The 15,058-nt window shown below is 38.3% G+C and overlaps 1 long non-coding RNA gene across 8 annotated transcripts; it reads right to left on the reverse strand.

The window, feature by feature from the left end:
* Positions 1-11,111: 11,111 nt before the first annotated feature.
* On the reverse strand, positions 11,112-13,666 carry LOC111906853 (uncharacterized). 8 transcript variants are annotated; one of them, XR_002855361.3, is made up of 7 exons: positions 13,430-13,660; positions 13,173-13,316; positions 12,751-13,068; positions 11,918-12,063; positions 11,796-11,830; positions 11,422-11,653; positions 11,112-11,339 (listed from the first exon to the last, which is right to left on the reverse strand). It is a non-coding gene; the product is annotated as an uncharacterized LOC111906853 (long non-coding RNA). The 8 variants fall into 8 exon arrangements; XR_008231736.1 differs by having other exon boundaries at positions 11,422-12,063; positions 13,430-13,489; positions 13,607-13,666; XR_008231737.1 differs by having other exon boundaries at positions 11,422-12,063; positions 12,751-12,924; positions 13,019-13,068; positions 13,430-13,662.
* Positions 13,667-15,058: the final 1,392 nt, after the last annotated feature.

Below are 15,058 nucleotides of genomic sequence, written 5' to 3' on the forward strand. Positions count from 1 at the left end.
TCATTTAGTCTATCCAATTGCATGGTGCCATGCAACCCAAATGGACCATGCCGGGTCGGGTCAAATACAAGCCCGAAATAGTTATGGACTTAGACACCTTATCCAACAAACATATCATGCATGGGTATCTTGGGGAAAACTTACTTGAGCTCGGCTGGTCGCACGCATCACACACCTTGTTCTTCCTCAAACACCTTATTTTAAATTTTAGAAAACTATTTTTCTTGTAAAAATCCTTCAAGCCCTCGGTTTGAGTGCAGACACCCCCGAAAGTGTGCCTGAATCCCTCAAACCAAGGCTCTGATACCAACTTGTAACATCCCAAAATCGAGACCAAAATTTTTTGTTTAATTATATCACTTATAAAAATAGTTTACGGAAAACATATTTACTATCATTTCAAACATCAAGTCACAAATCTCAAGTCTCGAAAATCACAACATCAAATAGTAAAAATGCCAGAGTACAATCCCAGGGTTCTTAAAGCAGAAATCATGTGTGTGTGATGTGTTGCTACCCTGTCGGCTCCTTTCCCTTAGCTGAAGGTGTACCTGAAACCAAAACTAAAAACTGTAAGCACGAAGCTTAGTGAGTTCCCCCCCCCCCCCCCCCATCATACTACATACCATACAATCATACATACTGTCGGGCAATTTTGGGGTGCCCAACCTACCCATGTCAAGACATTCTAGGGTGCTGACCTGCCCATGTCAAGCCATTATGGGGTGCTGACCTACCCGTATCAGGCCATTATGGGGTGCCTGCCTACCCTCCGGTCTATCTCGCTCGGTCACAAGGGGTATTTCACCCCCTACTACTATCACATAATAACATATCATAAACATGTTGTCAGGTATATGGGGTGTCTGACCTACCCTTCGGTCCTAACAACCGATCGGGGGACTATTCCCCTCATACTACCACTATCACATAGAATATAACATACTGGCACATAGAACACATCAAGTAATAGCAAACCAAACAATTATCACAAAGACAATCATCTCAACTATAATCAACTACTAGTGGGCCGACCTTGGTGCCTTAGACCCACTTCTACCGGAAGGTAGCTCACCTCAATGTCGTGTAGTGTCTGCACTGTCCTCGGTGTGAAAATCGACTCTCCCCGACTCTTCAATCCTTACACGACAACTTTTCTAAGTTATCAACTCATACTCATAACCCTTACAAGGTTCACTCAAATCCAAGTCAAAGTCAAAGTCAAAACCTTGGTCAAAGTCAACTTTGGTTGATTCGACTTGCCGAGTTGGTCCGCCAACTCGCCGAGTCCCCATGTCCACAAAATGCCATAATCCTGTCCCTACTCGTCGATTCTAGCAAGATCTCGACGAGTTCGCCTTCAACAACACATCAGACTATCTTCAATAGGCTCGCCCAGTTCATCCTTGAACTCGTAGAGTTCGTCTTCATCCGTATGAAGGTGTTCAATCTATGACTTGCTGAGTTCTCCTTGAACTCGTCGAGTCTGTCTTCATGTGGTTGGGACATTGCCTTGAACTCGCTGAGTTTGTCCATCCACTCACTGAGTTCCATGATTTCTAGGCCCCCAATGAGCCTAGAGAACTAAGGGTTCTTCTATCTTAGCACCTGGTCCTTCAATATGAAGGATTTTATGGGGAAATGTGACTCGACTCATCGAGTCCCAAGAACGACTCGCCGAGTCCCTCCTTGTCTAAAACTATCCAATCGATTTCAGTGGGTCTTAATGCATCTAAATCATAGATCTGGCCTCCTAGGGTCCCTTTTATACGTAAAGTTACGAACTTGAAGCCCATGCATGGGGTTTTTGGCTCAAAAGGCCATAAAAAGGGCTTTATATGATGCATGGGTCTCCCATGGCCGTAAACTTGGCATCTTTATGCCATGGGAACCCTCAATGGTTCCAGATCTAAAGCACAACTCTAAATATACACACAAATCCGAGTATAGCTTTCACTAAGCTTAGAAAAAGGTAGAAAATAGCCCCAAATCAAGATCTAAATAACGAATAGCCAAGGTATCAGCTTTATACCTCAAATGAGCAAGAAATATGCCAATACTTCTGGATCTACTTGCTCTCTCTTGTTCTCCCAAGCTTACTTCTCCTCTTCTAACTTCAAACACACACAAAAAGGCACCAAAAACTCAAGAACACTCAAATAAGGCTTAGGGTTTTCGAGTTAGGATTTCTTTGGGATGGAAGGAACAGTGGGCGCTGTGTTGGGCGTTATAAGTTGTTTAAATAGGGTTCAAATCCTAAATATTAGGGTTTCATCCAGACAGTCCTACTCGTCGAGTCGATCTCCCGACTCGTCGAGTAGGTCACTTATTTTGTCGATCCAAAGTCGATTCTACTCAACGAGTTGGGCCTCCAACTTGTTGAGTCCCAGAGCAAAAAACATGAGTTTACTTAAATTAAAATATGTACCAGGAACCGAGTGTTACAAACCAGAACATAATCAAGCAATTCTATCCACATATCAGGAATCTGTACTAGAATGCAACTCATAAAGCTCATATACATATAACAGGCTTATAAAGCATCCTCCTAGATCCTTAGTCCTAATGTAGCATGCAGTTCTTGTAAGCAAATCTTACCTAAACTGTGACATCCCCAAAATCTCGGCCATAAAAGACCGATTTCATTTATGCTTTTAAAATAATTTCAGAGTAAATCCTTTTGATTTGAAAGAGTTGCGGAATTTGTTCCCAAAAACAAAACATGATAAAACAATGTTTACCAAAGCATTTCATAAAAGAAATGTATTTTTCATTATAATCAAAACTCGGGGTGTCATGTTCCGATACAGACCAATAAGCATAAACGAATACATTACAAGTCATTCAACAAATATAAACATATACAGACTTGCAATCAAAACAACTGATGGTTCATCCATCTCATGCCCTCGCACCACTTCCTCTAATACAATTAAAAGTGAGTGGGTCAGGCTTGGGAGCCTGGTGAGCATATAGGGTTTTCAACCCACAATAAATAATCATATTTAATTTTCACCAACCAACAATAACCCAATTACCCATTCCCGTTATTCTCACTTTATGTCCCTAAAACAGCTAACACAAGGGACCTAGTCTAAGAATATTTCATTGGGGCGACAACACATGCTTCGGGGGTACCTCAGCAATATAAGTCAAATAAGGCAACCATGAGGGGGATGGAGTACAGCAAATGAACACCCGAGTTCATTAACACCTACAGGTGGCGAACCTGCTAATGTTTCCACAAGACTGTCTAGAATAGCCAGTGGTCGTCATCTAAACTCCGCTAGATGACTAAATCAAACAACAACGAGGCCTCTCATCTGTTTATTACACACCAACTATCTACCCATGTTCTACCCAACATATTAGTAGATAAAATATACATTTTTATACATAGTTTTGAAAACCTGTATAGCATGCTTTAATCAACACATAATCCACATAACAGATGAGGCACACACACACATAGCACATATCTCATAGAGAATAAATCATATCTATGAGATAGAAGAGAGTGAATACACATTCACACATAGCACAACCAAATATATACACATAGCACGCATTTTATTTAAAATACTTCATATTATTGTATTTGGAAGAAGGTAACTACACACTCACACTTATAAACAACAATATACTTAATACACTCGAACCAAACTTGTATTATTCTCGTGTTTATGAAAGGTAGTATACACTCACTTGATCAGAAGATGATCGGACAGCACTACGACTTGCAGAAGTAGTAATCCTCAGCAGATCTGGAAGATCTCTTCAAAAATCGAACTTCTCGCGGGCAGAGCTTCGGCTCGGGAACCGCACTTCTTGGGATCTTCGGGATCTCGGGACTTGCCTCGGGGCTCGAGAATAATACCGGGACTTCGGGATATTTCTGGCACACAAAACGATGCAAAACGGGAGAGAGAAGAGAAGAAATTGGCAATTGGGTCGGCTGCCCTCGCATCCTATTTATAGGAGGCTGGAGCATCGGAGTACGCGGGGCGTACTGCAGTACGCAGCGCGTACTGCTTCCGAAATCGTCACTGCATGCGTCATCCGAAATGTCGACACTCTTCGGAGTACGCGGGGCGTACATCGGATCGGACCGGTGACTCGTCTTCGGATAATGCTTCCGAATTTCCATTTAAATTTAAATACAAAATAATTAATAAACTTCGGAAATTCATATCTTCTTCATACGAACTCCGTTTTCGACGTTCTTTATATCCACACGAAGGTGGGACTACGCTCTACAACTTTCGTTTAGACTCCGTCGGCTAATTTCGAATTTATTTTTATTATTTATTTTTAATAGGCCGCGACAGAAAAACTTCGTTATAAATTCATAACTTCTTCGTTTGACGTCCGTTCTCGCCTAACTTTTTATCGCTTTAATACCAACAATGAGATCTTCGATTCTCATTTAGATTGCTTCGGCTAAAAACCCCTCGATCTCAAATCGAGTAAAACAGGCTGCTCACCGCTAAGCCGAAACTTCGATAAATCATAACTTCCTCATACGAAGTCAGATTTGGGCGTTCTACATATATTCGGAAACCTCGTTTCAACTACTACAACATTATTCAAAGATATTAAGTTTATTTTACACTTAAATTTTGACGCTTATTTTTATTCTTAATTAATCAAACCACATAATTAAGCAATTAAGCACAAAACACATAATACTCAAATAATACACTCTTATTATTTCAAAACGGGTTACAAAGGTTAACCTAGACTATTACATTGCTAAAAATGGCAAGCCCGGAAACACAGGCGTTACATAAACAAACATGTATGGGTAATTTGGGAGAACTTACTTGAGCTCGGCTGATTACATGCACCGCACCCTTTTCTCTTTTCAAGGTTCTTTTCCTTTTTCAAAATTCTTTTCTTTTCTCAAAACTCTTTTTATAAAAATGATTTTCTTTTGAAAATTCTCATACCAAGTCCTCAGTTTGAGTTCAAACACACCCAAGAGTGTGCTTGAATCCCTCAAACCACGGCTCTGATACCAACTTGAAAAATCCTAAAAATACGGTACAAAAATTTCATTTTCAAATCATTAATAAACCATGATTATCAAAACCCCCTTTTAACTAGAAGACAAACCATTGTATCAATCAGAGTATTATTCAAAACATTTGTTCATTTTATCAGAGTAAACATTCTAGGCTGAAACTTCTTGGTGTGTACGGTGCAGTCATCCCGAGCTCTTCCCTTTGCTACCGAAAGTACCTGAAACCAAAACTGAAAACTGTAAGCACGAAGCTTAGTGAGTCTCCCCATACTACCACATACCATATACATAATCACATACTACAAACATTGGGCCTAGCCCGCTACATCGGGCCCCGGCCGATATCGGACGAATCCGGCATCAGGCCCCGCCTGGCATCGATCCCCACTCGGTATACATATCTGTTTCTACTAGGCCTGCCTGTCTCTGGGCCCCGCCCACTATACACATACAAACAAAGGCCCCGCCTATCTTGGGCCTCGCCCCTACTCTGCTACTAATGAGATATAGAACCCCATCCACACTCAGCTAGTGACGAGATACGGGCCCCCACCCACACTCATTTCCCTACCAGGCACATACAAGTATCACAAAGACAACAAGTATAACTAAACATGCACTACTGCCTCAGGTACCACCCGACATCGAACCGTAGTTCGGAAATATACATATAAACCTTCCTCGGGCCTCGCCCGGCATCAGATTGAAATATGAAATATATAAACTACATCAGGCTAACCCCGACATCAGATCTAAATCCGGTATACACTAACATACATAAACGGGCCAACATTGGTGCCTTCGACCCGTTCCTACTAGGAAAAACTCACCTTTAACTACTGAAGCTCTGTTGATACTCCTCTGGTTGCTAACTGGCAATTCCCCGATTTGCTACTCCTTTGGCTCCCCGAGCTACCGATACCAAAATAGCACTTAGACCAAATACCCTTCGAAGTCAAACTAGGTCAACCTTGGTCAAATTCAACAGTCAAAATCAAAGTCAACGGTCCGAGTTGACTCAACTCGCCGAGTTGCTCCATCAACTCATCGAGTTCTAAAACTCGGAATCTTGAAATCGCGATCCAACTCGTCGAGTCAGCCCCTGACTCGCCGAGTTCCCTGGCTACTTATGGTCGCGATTTGTCGAATCAACTCGCCGAGTCATTCCTCAGACTCGGCGAGTCCTACCATACAGAATCAGAACAATCCACCCTTACTCGTTGAGTCCCTCCCTGGACTCGCCGAGTCCCTCAATCTGTTTGGCTAATTTTAATGGATTAAGCCTATACACTCCAGATCTAAGTCCCAAACTTCGCCTTCATCCGGGAAATGACTTATTAAGGGTAAAGTTTCCAACTTTAACCACCCCAAGTCCTTCTTAATGGGTTTAGCTCGAAACCCTAGTTCCTAAAAGCATAAGTCTTTGTCCAAAGACCATAGAATTCCAAACCAAAGCATGTCCACATAGATCCTGGCCTTAGACATCAGAAGGACATGTAAAGTCTCTACCTTTTCATCCTTGCATGGCCCTTTTTGCTTAAAACGGCCATAACAACTCCTTAAAGCTTGCATGGAGGTTCCAATGGCATAAAGTTTGCACCTTTATGCCTTAACCACCCTTAATGCTTCCAGATCTGAAAGGATTTTTGTTTGGGACGTCCAAATCCCAAAAGCTACCAACCTTGGACCAAAAACCTTCATAAAGGGGGGAGAAGAGATCTAATGAGCCAATGGTCAAGTTAGAGTCTTGATTACCAGAAAATGATGAGATTGAGAAGTTACTTCTGAATCTACAAGCCTTTTCCTTGAGCCTTCAAGTTTCCTCTTCTTCTTCTAGACTTCAAGAACACAAAATATTCTCATAAATGGCTCACACCCATTAGGGTTTCGAGATCTAGGGTTTTGTTCTTGGAGACTGGAAGTGAGGCCAAGGGAGTGAGAATAAGATGCTTAAATAGGTCACCAAATCCTGGATTTAGGGTTTCCCAACCCCAGACCAACTCACTGAGTTGGTCCCCCAACTCGTCGAGTAGGTCACTTAACCCGCGACTCAAAAATCCGCTCCTACTAGTCGAGTTTCTCCCTGGACTCAACGAGTAGCCTCCTTGATTTAGGGTTTTCTTTCCTTTATTGATCTCCTGGGTTCCGGGTGTTACATACGAAAATGATCTTCGAATTTCGATAGGTCATAGAGACTATCAGGGGAAAAATAATCACGTACCAAAAGTTCATTTGCCGCCTCTCGATCCCGATTGATCCATTTTCTATGTTTCTTCTCGCCGTGTGAACTTTTGCCTCTCTCTCGAACCATGTTTTGTGCCGCAGACAATAGTGTGTGCAATACCTACTCATCATCATAATCGTCGTGTGAGTTATCCATTTTTTGGTTGAATGTGTGTGTTTGTTTTGAAATAAAATTGGTGTGTTTTAGTGGAGAGTTATGTATAAAATGATTGTATATATAGAGAATTTGAAAAAAATATTTTTTTTACATGCAAACGGTCGAAATAGTGGTAAAAAAGAATTGACCAATCAAAACATGCGTCTTCGTCCGTCTCTCGCCTCACGTCATGCGCAAACCACCCATCCCCGGGGCGGTGTTCACGTGTCTCCAGGGGTTCCAGCCGAGCCTCACACGTCTTTTCTTCTACCACATCGGACAACCTTAATTTGTTAAAATTCAAACATATAATACAACTCTCCACAAAGGCTGCCTTAGGATCATAAAAGTGTTGCCTTGGTCTCGAATCTAATGTATATTATGGATACATCATCCTAGTCCTTATATACTTACTTTTTAGGTAATGATTATTATTTGATTAATTTTTTACTTAAATTCATTATAATCTAATCTGTTTTATTATTTAATAACATTTTTATTCCTAAATTTATTAAAAATTAGTAATTTTAAACTTAATTTTTATTAAGGTAATAGAAACAATAATAATATTATTTTTATAATATAATAATATAAATAACATTATTAAAAAATTTCAAATAAATTTTGAATAAATTTTTTATTCTCGTTTTTATTTGTAAATCCACAAATTTAATACATTTTATTTTATTTTATTTTATTTTCATTTTCCATAAACCTAATATCATATTTTAGACGACGGGGTTAATGGTTAGAAGTTAGTATCACAAAATCGTCAAACGCCTAGTGTAACATCCCAAAAGTACAGTCTAAAAATTTCGTTTAAATAACATTACTTAAACCATGATTGTCAAACCATAACATAATTCTTAACGTAAATCCGGAGTATTAGTTTAAAACATATTCGTATTATCTGAGTAAAACATCCCAGGCTGACTAGCTATGGTGTGTGCATTGCAATCTTCCCGAGCTCCTCTTTTGAAAACTGAGTACCTGAAACCAAAACTGAAAACTGTAAGCACGAAGCTTAGTGAGCTCCCCCAATCTACCACATACCATACAATAACATATAAAGCACATACTGGGCCTTGCCTACTGCATCAGACCAAAGTCCGGAAACTGCATTGGGCCGAAGCCCGGACTAACTGGGGCCTTGCCCCCTGCATCGGACCGAAGTCCGGAAACTGCATCGGGCCGAAGCCCGGACTAACTGGGGCCTTGCCCCCTGCATCGGACCGAAGTCCGAAAACTGCATCGGGTCGAAGCCCGGACTGACTGGGGCCTTGCCCCCTGCATCGAACCGAAGTCCGGAAACTGCATCGGGCCGAAGCCCGGACTGACTGGGACCTTATCCCCTGCATCGGACCGAAGTCCGGAACTGACTGAACATAGCATAGCATAAACACATATACTGCATATTGCATCGGACTGAAGTCCGGAACACATAACACATAAACATGCTTGAATCACAGAGACACCAAGCATACTGAACTACTGCATCGGACCGAAGTCCAGAACTACAGCTAACTAAACGGGTCGACATTGTGGCTTTAGACCCGTTCCTACTGGAAGGAAACTCACCTGCACTGCTGGAGTTCTGGCTGATACCCTTCTAACTGCTATCTGACAACTCCCGAACTGCTACTCCAATGACTCCCCGATCTACTAATACCAAATATAACATTTAGTCCCAAACTGCCCTTCAACAGTCAAACTAAGTCAACTCTAGTCAAAGTCAAAGTCCTGGTCAAAGTCAACCTTCCAGGTTGACCCTACTCGTCGAGTCAGTCTACTGACTCACCGAGTTCATAAGCTCAAAAACCCTTTCCTTCTCGACTCGCCAAGTCTACTGATTTCCGAGTCCAGTCCTGTCCAACTCACTGAGTCTCCACTCAACTCACTGATTCGAGTCTTAACTCGAAGGGTTTAGGGTTTCACGACTTGACTCACCGAGTCCAAGAACAGAATCGTCGAGTCCAAGGCAATCTTCAACAAACTCGCCGAGTTGTTCTTCAACTCGTCGAGTTCCTGCCTATCTTCATCCAACTCGCCGAGTCTACCCATGTGACTCGCCGAGTTACTACGCGACTCAAGTCTGATATCTAGCCCGACTCGACGAGTCATCTCCCAGACTCACCGAGTCCATACGTGCATTTCCATAATTTCGAGTCACAGAGCTTCTCCTTTGCTCCAAACAATAGATCTGGTTTTCTAAGACTATCTGAACACGTAAAGTTGCTAACTTTACGTGTGTCTATGATGCAATGAAGCCAAAACACTAAAATTTAACTATCAAGGAGGCTATTTGGCTAGAACGAGGTCATGGCTTCCCAAAAGATGTCTTTCTTGAGCTCCTGGAACTCAAGGATGTCTAGATCTACAATATGAACCGATACAACTGCTTCATCATTACGAATTTATGGTTTTTGAGCTCGAAACCACCCATTTGGGGGCAAACCAGATCTAGAGGTACAATACCCAAGGTGAGAGATTTATTACCAGAAAATGATGAGGTTGAGAAGCTAATCCTGGACCAACAAGCTTCTCCCTGGGACCTCCCAACTCCTTCTTCTTCTTCTTCTTAAAAGCTTGCAAATTACTTCTCCAAGGCTAGATCTTGCTCCAAAAACGGATATGGTGGCTAGGGTTTGGTGTTCTGGGTGAGAGGGGTTGTAAAGGAACCCTAATGGAGAGAATAAGATGCATAAATAGTGCCCAAAGTCCCAAATTTAGGGTTTCCCTCTTCAGACCGGACTCGCCGAATCCATGAGGCCGACTCGCCGAGTTGGTCACTTACCCGATCCCCCGGTTCCCGCTCCGACTCGTCGAGTTCCTCCTTGGACTCGACGAGTTGACCCATTTGACTTAGGGTTTTCTTTTCTTTCTTGGTCTTTCTGATTTTGGGTGTTACACCTAGATTAAAACTCGAGGCCTCCAATCTAAGAGACAAATAAATTTTAACAACAAACCCCGTCTTTTTTTTTCTTTTTAACTTTTAAAAAAATTATTTCTGCTTTAAATGATTAAAATACCCTTACAAATATATTAGTGTAATTAATTTTTATAAAAGAAAGGTCATGATTTTTTTGAAACGGTAAATATAATCTACTCATAAACTACACCTTAATTCCACATATGTCTAGCCATCAACCTCAAGAAAAGTGGCAACACCAGATACCACTGACATCCTAATATTGCTCACCTATTAACTCATCAATATAAATATAATTTTGTCACTACCAAAGAGCTTTTAGACCAGCGGTATCCAATGTTGTTCTTTCTTTTTGAGGTTGAGGGTTTAAGTCAAGTTGTGGGCATAGGTAGATTTAAAGAGTAGTTTAGGAGTGGGTTAAATTTACTGTTTAAAAAAATTAATTATATTATTATTAACTAAGAGCAGCATTAAATAAGTTTGTATAATAAATTATAAAACATTATGAATAAAGTTTTTTAAAATGATGAACTCACGTCTATTGGTAAATCTATATTTTATAACGGGAACGTAACTTGTGTCACTAACTTTTGGACGACGAAACATTTCCATCAACTAGTAAAATAATAATAACTAGTAAGGTTGCCCATGCTTCGCATGGGTCGGAAGGGTTATTGTTACTGATGCAAAATATTATAAGTTTCACAATCATTTTCATGAAACTTATTAAGCTTTATAGACCATTTTTTGACGACAAAAGTACATTGCTATCTCACAAATGTAGCATAAACTACATCTATTTCTTGATGCATCCCATTATACCAAATTGCCCCTACAATAAACAATACAATGTCGTAATAGAAAGACATAGAACACAAATAAATATAAGTATGTTGCTATTTTTTGCATTAATATAATTTCAGAGCCAATATATATGTGTGTAATCTGAGCACTGATGCATGATTTCCCTTCGACTATATGTTTCAATGGTTGTCCGTATCCAAAAACTAAAAACAAAAAAAAAACCTTAAGAAATCGTTAATAAATTAATAGTAAACTGCAAAAACACTCATATGATTCGATTTTGACCTGTTGTAATGACCATCTTGCCCTTGGAGCTGTTTAATCTCCACTGTTATACGATAAAAAAGTAGTAGAGGTAGAGTAATTTGTTCTAGTAGTATCTACATTGAGCATGCATTATTTGAGAAGGATATATCTGAAACTTAGCCGAATTTTTTTTCCCGATTTTGCCCAAATAGCAACTGTATCCGTTTAATCCAATCTTCTGGTGTGGCTGTTGTAGTTGGAAGTTATCTTTCTGAAATTATACAAACATGAGATTACAATGTTCAATCAATTCTTTATAATATTGTTAGAAAATAGTATATAAAATTTAAGAAAAATTAAAATAAATAAAAAAGAAAAAAAAATTGAAGAGTTAAAAAAAGAAGAAATATGACCTTGAAAGCTGACATATGCATAGTATGTTGGTAAGCTACAAATTGTTTTATTCACTCCACAATTAAAATTAATATAAAATATATAGTTGCATTAGGAATATAATTAACAAATTCATGAATACCTTTCGATTCAATTTTGGGGAAAATGCAAGAATAATGAAAATCTTTTTCATTCCATCAATTTCGCACTAAGAGACAGTATTATATTATATGGAAACAAATATTTAGTTTGCTTGAAGATGATGTCCTTTCCATTCCAAGCGCAAATCTGCTCATGCAAATTCAATCACATGGTAAAGTAAGTAATGAATCACATAAGAAAAGTTAACAGAAACTCACATAAATATATAAAATGGCCTAATCCCATGTTTGTATTCTCCTTTCATATTCAACATTCCATTCCTCTAATTACTTCAAAAAAGTACATTGCCTACATTTGTATGGATTACACCATGTTCATTCAGATTAAGGCTGTAATGTATATGTTGTCTATATACAATATATTATCTATCTATCATGTCCGGGATTTTTCAGTTTTGACCAAATTGCCCTTTACTCGAAAAATCACCTAATCACCTCCTAATAATAAAGAATTAAAGATCCAATTACTGCCATACCATTTATGATCCACTTGACAAATTTACAAAATTTTTTTACCAATATACAAATTGAATGTCACCCAATTATACATTTGCCTAAAATACCCTTGCATCCAAAATACAAACAAATATAGCATTTTCTCTTCATTTCTTAACATTAAAAATTACTAATGAATTTAATATGTTTACAAAATAAAAAATGAAGATCCAAATAATAAAATGATCAAGCGTTAGAATACACTTTCGTCCTATTTCTTTTTTAGCTATTTTTAGTTATTCAGGGAGTAATTATAAAGTTATAGTAAAATTTGTTATTAAGCAAAAAAGGAAATTAGTAATTGTTTGTATTTACTGACTTTAGTACGTTGGGAAGGGTTGTGTATTTGCTCTCATGCACTTTTGCTCCCTTAAGCTGATCTTGTTGCCTAAACTCAGCAATTAATCATTCATATATAAATAATAATAAAAAATACACATTATCTACCTGACAAAAAGCATTTGTCTATCGGATTCTTAAGAAATGAAATCATCTACAAAAAACACTCATTTTAGTAGTTTAAGTGATATATACTACGAATGTTTCAGGAGTTTTTTATTTGTCAACAACTATAGATGTATACTTACATTACATGAAACCACCTCCGGTTTAGTAAAGATCATATGCCAGAAAGAACCTGCAAACAATCATTCTATACATTAAAACATGAGATCTAAAAAAGATTTATGTTAACATGAAAAGTGATAATTAGATGTATAAGTTTTATATTAAATGCTTTACCTATTTTGCCTTTTCCTGCTTCCTTTTCTTCCTCCAGCCAAGAAGCTAAAACCAAAGCTTCACTTGGATATAAAAGTCAGTTATCTTTCTCTAGGCAATCTTGCTTAAACCTCTCCCATATCTCAGTGAATTTCAACTCCTTAACTGCAACAAATATTCTGAATTCAAAACAGAGCCTAATCTCCTATACATACAATAAATTATTTCAAATTTTGAAGGTGAAGGCTTACTTACAACTGATATAAACTTATTTATACCTGATTCATCTTTATCGGAGAAGAATCGGGAAGAGAACCTTGAAGCGAATAAGACATTAGCTGTAGGTTTAGAGTAATGATTATGATCACAGATTACATGTGGACCGGAGGAGCTTCGATTGTTCCAACATAAAAGAAAAATGCGAACAAAGAACAAAAAAAGCGACATAATTTTACCAACAATTAGAGGAGGAAGCGAGAAAATCAAACCCTCCATGTCGATTTGGGGTTTTTTTCTTTAGGGATATATACACTAAATGCCAATATTTTCATCAATTTAACAAGAAAGTTCTAAACTTTATCAAATTACCGGCAATTTTTTACACTTTTACCCTTTTTTCCCGGTTAGCCGGTAATTAGGACTTTTTTGTCAACAAAATAAAATTTAGGACTTTCTTGTCAAATCGTCAATTAGGACTTTACTGTCAAAAAAATAAACCTTAGGACTTTTTTGTCAAATCGTTCAAAATATTGGGACTTTAGTGAATATATAATTTTTTTTGTTAGAAATTTAATGGTATGATACTCTTTAAGCATAAGAGTTATTGAAACATTCTCTAATCAGCTAGATCCTATTAAAATCCTTTACGTTTGCTTCTTGTTAAATCGTTTTTTTAATCTCAACAAACCGACATTGAAAAAAATTGAGATAATCAAGAAAGAAAGAAAGAACCAGGGTTGTGTTGGCTTTTTGTAGTCTCAAAAATGGAGAAATTAGAAACCTAAAAAAACGAAATTACCCTAGCTTTATACAAACACAAACAACACATGCCTAGTCAAAAGGGTGTGAATGTGGAGAAGGGAAAGAAGGGCAATTTCGTTTTTTTCGGTTTCTTATTTCTCCATTTTTGAGACTGCAAAAAGTCAACACAACCCTGGTTCTTTCTTTCTTTCTTGATTATCTCAATTTTTTTCAATGTCGGTTTGTTGAGATTAAAAAAACGATTTAACAAGAAGCAAACGTAAATGATTTCAATAGGATCTAGCTGATTAGAGAATGTTTCGATAACTCTTATGCTTAAAGAGTATCATACCATTAAATTTCTAACAAAAAAATTATATATTCACTAAAGTCCCAATATTTTGAACGATTTGACAAAAAAGTCCTAAGGTTTATTTTTTTGACAGTAAAGTCCTAATTGACGATTTGACAAGAAAGTCCTAAACTTTATTTAGTTGACAAAAAAGTCCTAATTACCGGCTAACCGGGGAAAAAGGGTAAAAGTGTCAAAAACTGTCGGTAATTTGGACTTTACTGTCAAAAAAATAAAGTTTAGGACTTTCTTGTCAAATCGATGAAAATATTGGGACTTTACTGTATATATCCCTTTTCTTTAATCCGAGAAGTATTTTTCTCAATTTTACTAAGAATCGAAAGATGAAGTTAAAAATTAAATCGATCATCCGTTCTCCTCCGCTTCCTCCATGAACACAACTGTGCTTCAAAGTGTTTGAAACGGAGAAAGACTGCAATTCTAAGACGCCACGACCGGCAGTAGGCGGAGTGTGTGAAGCAGTCTGGATCGGCGGTTCTGAAGTGAAGATATGATCATACGAATACATAGTACTTGTGGTCCGGTGGAACATCATCTGGTGCTAGCTAATGGCCTTTGATCGAGAAAGAGAGAG

Source organism: Lactuca sativa, chromosome 4 (genome assembly GCF_002870075.4).
Source record: "Lactuca sativa cultivar Salinas chromosome 4, Lsat_Salinas_v11, whole genome shotgun sequence".
Classification (NCBI taxonomy): Eukaryota; Viridiplantae; Streptophyta; class Magnoliopsida; order Asterales; family Asteraceae; genus Lactuca; species Lactuca sativa.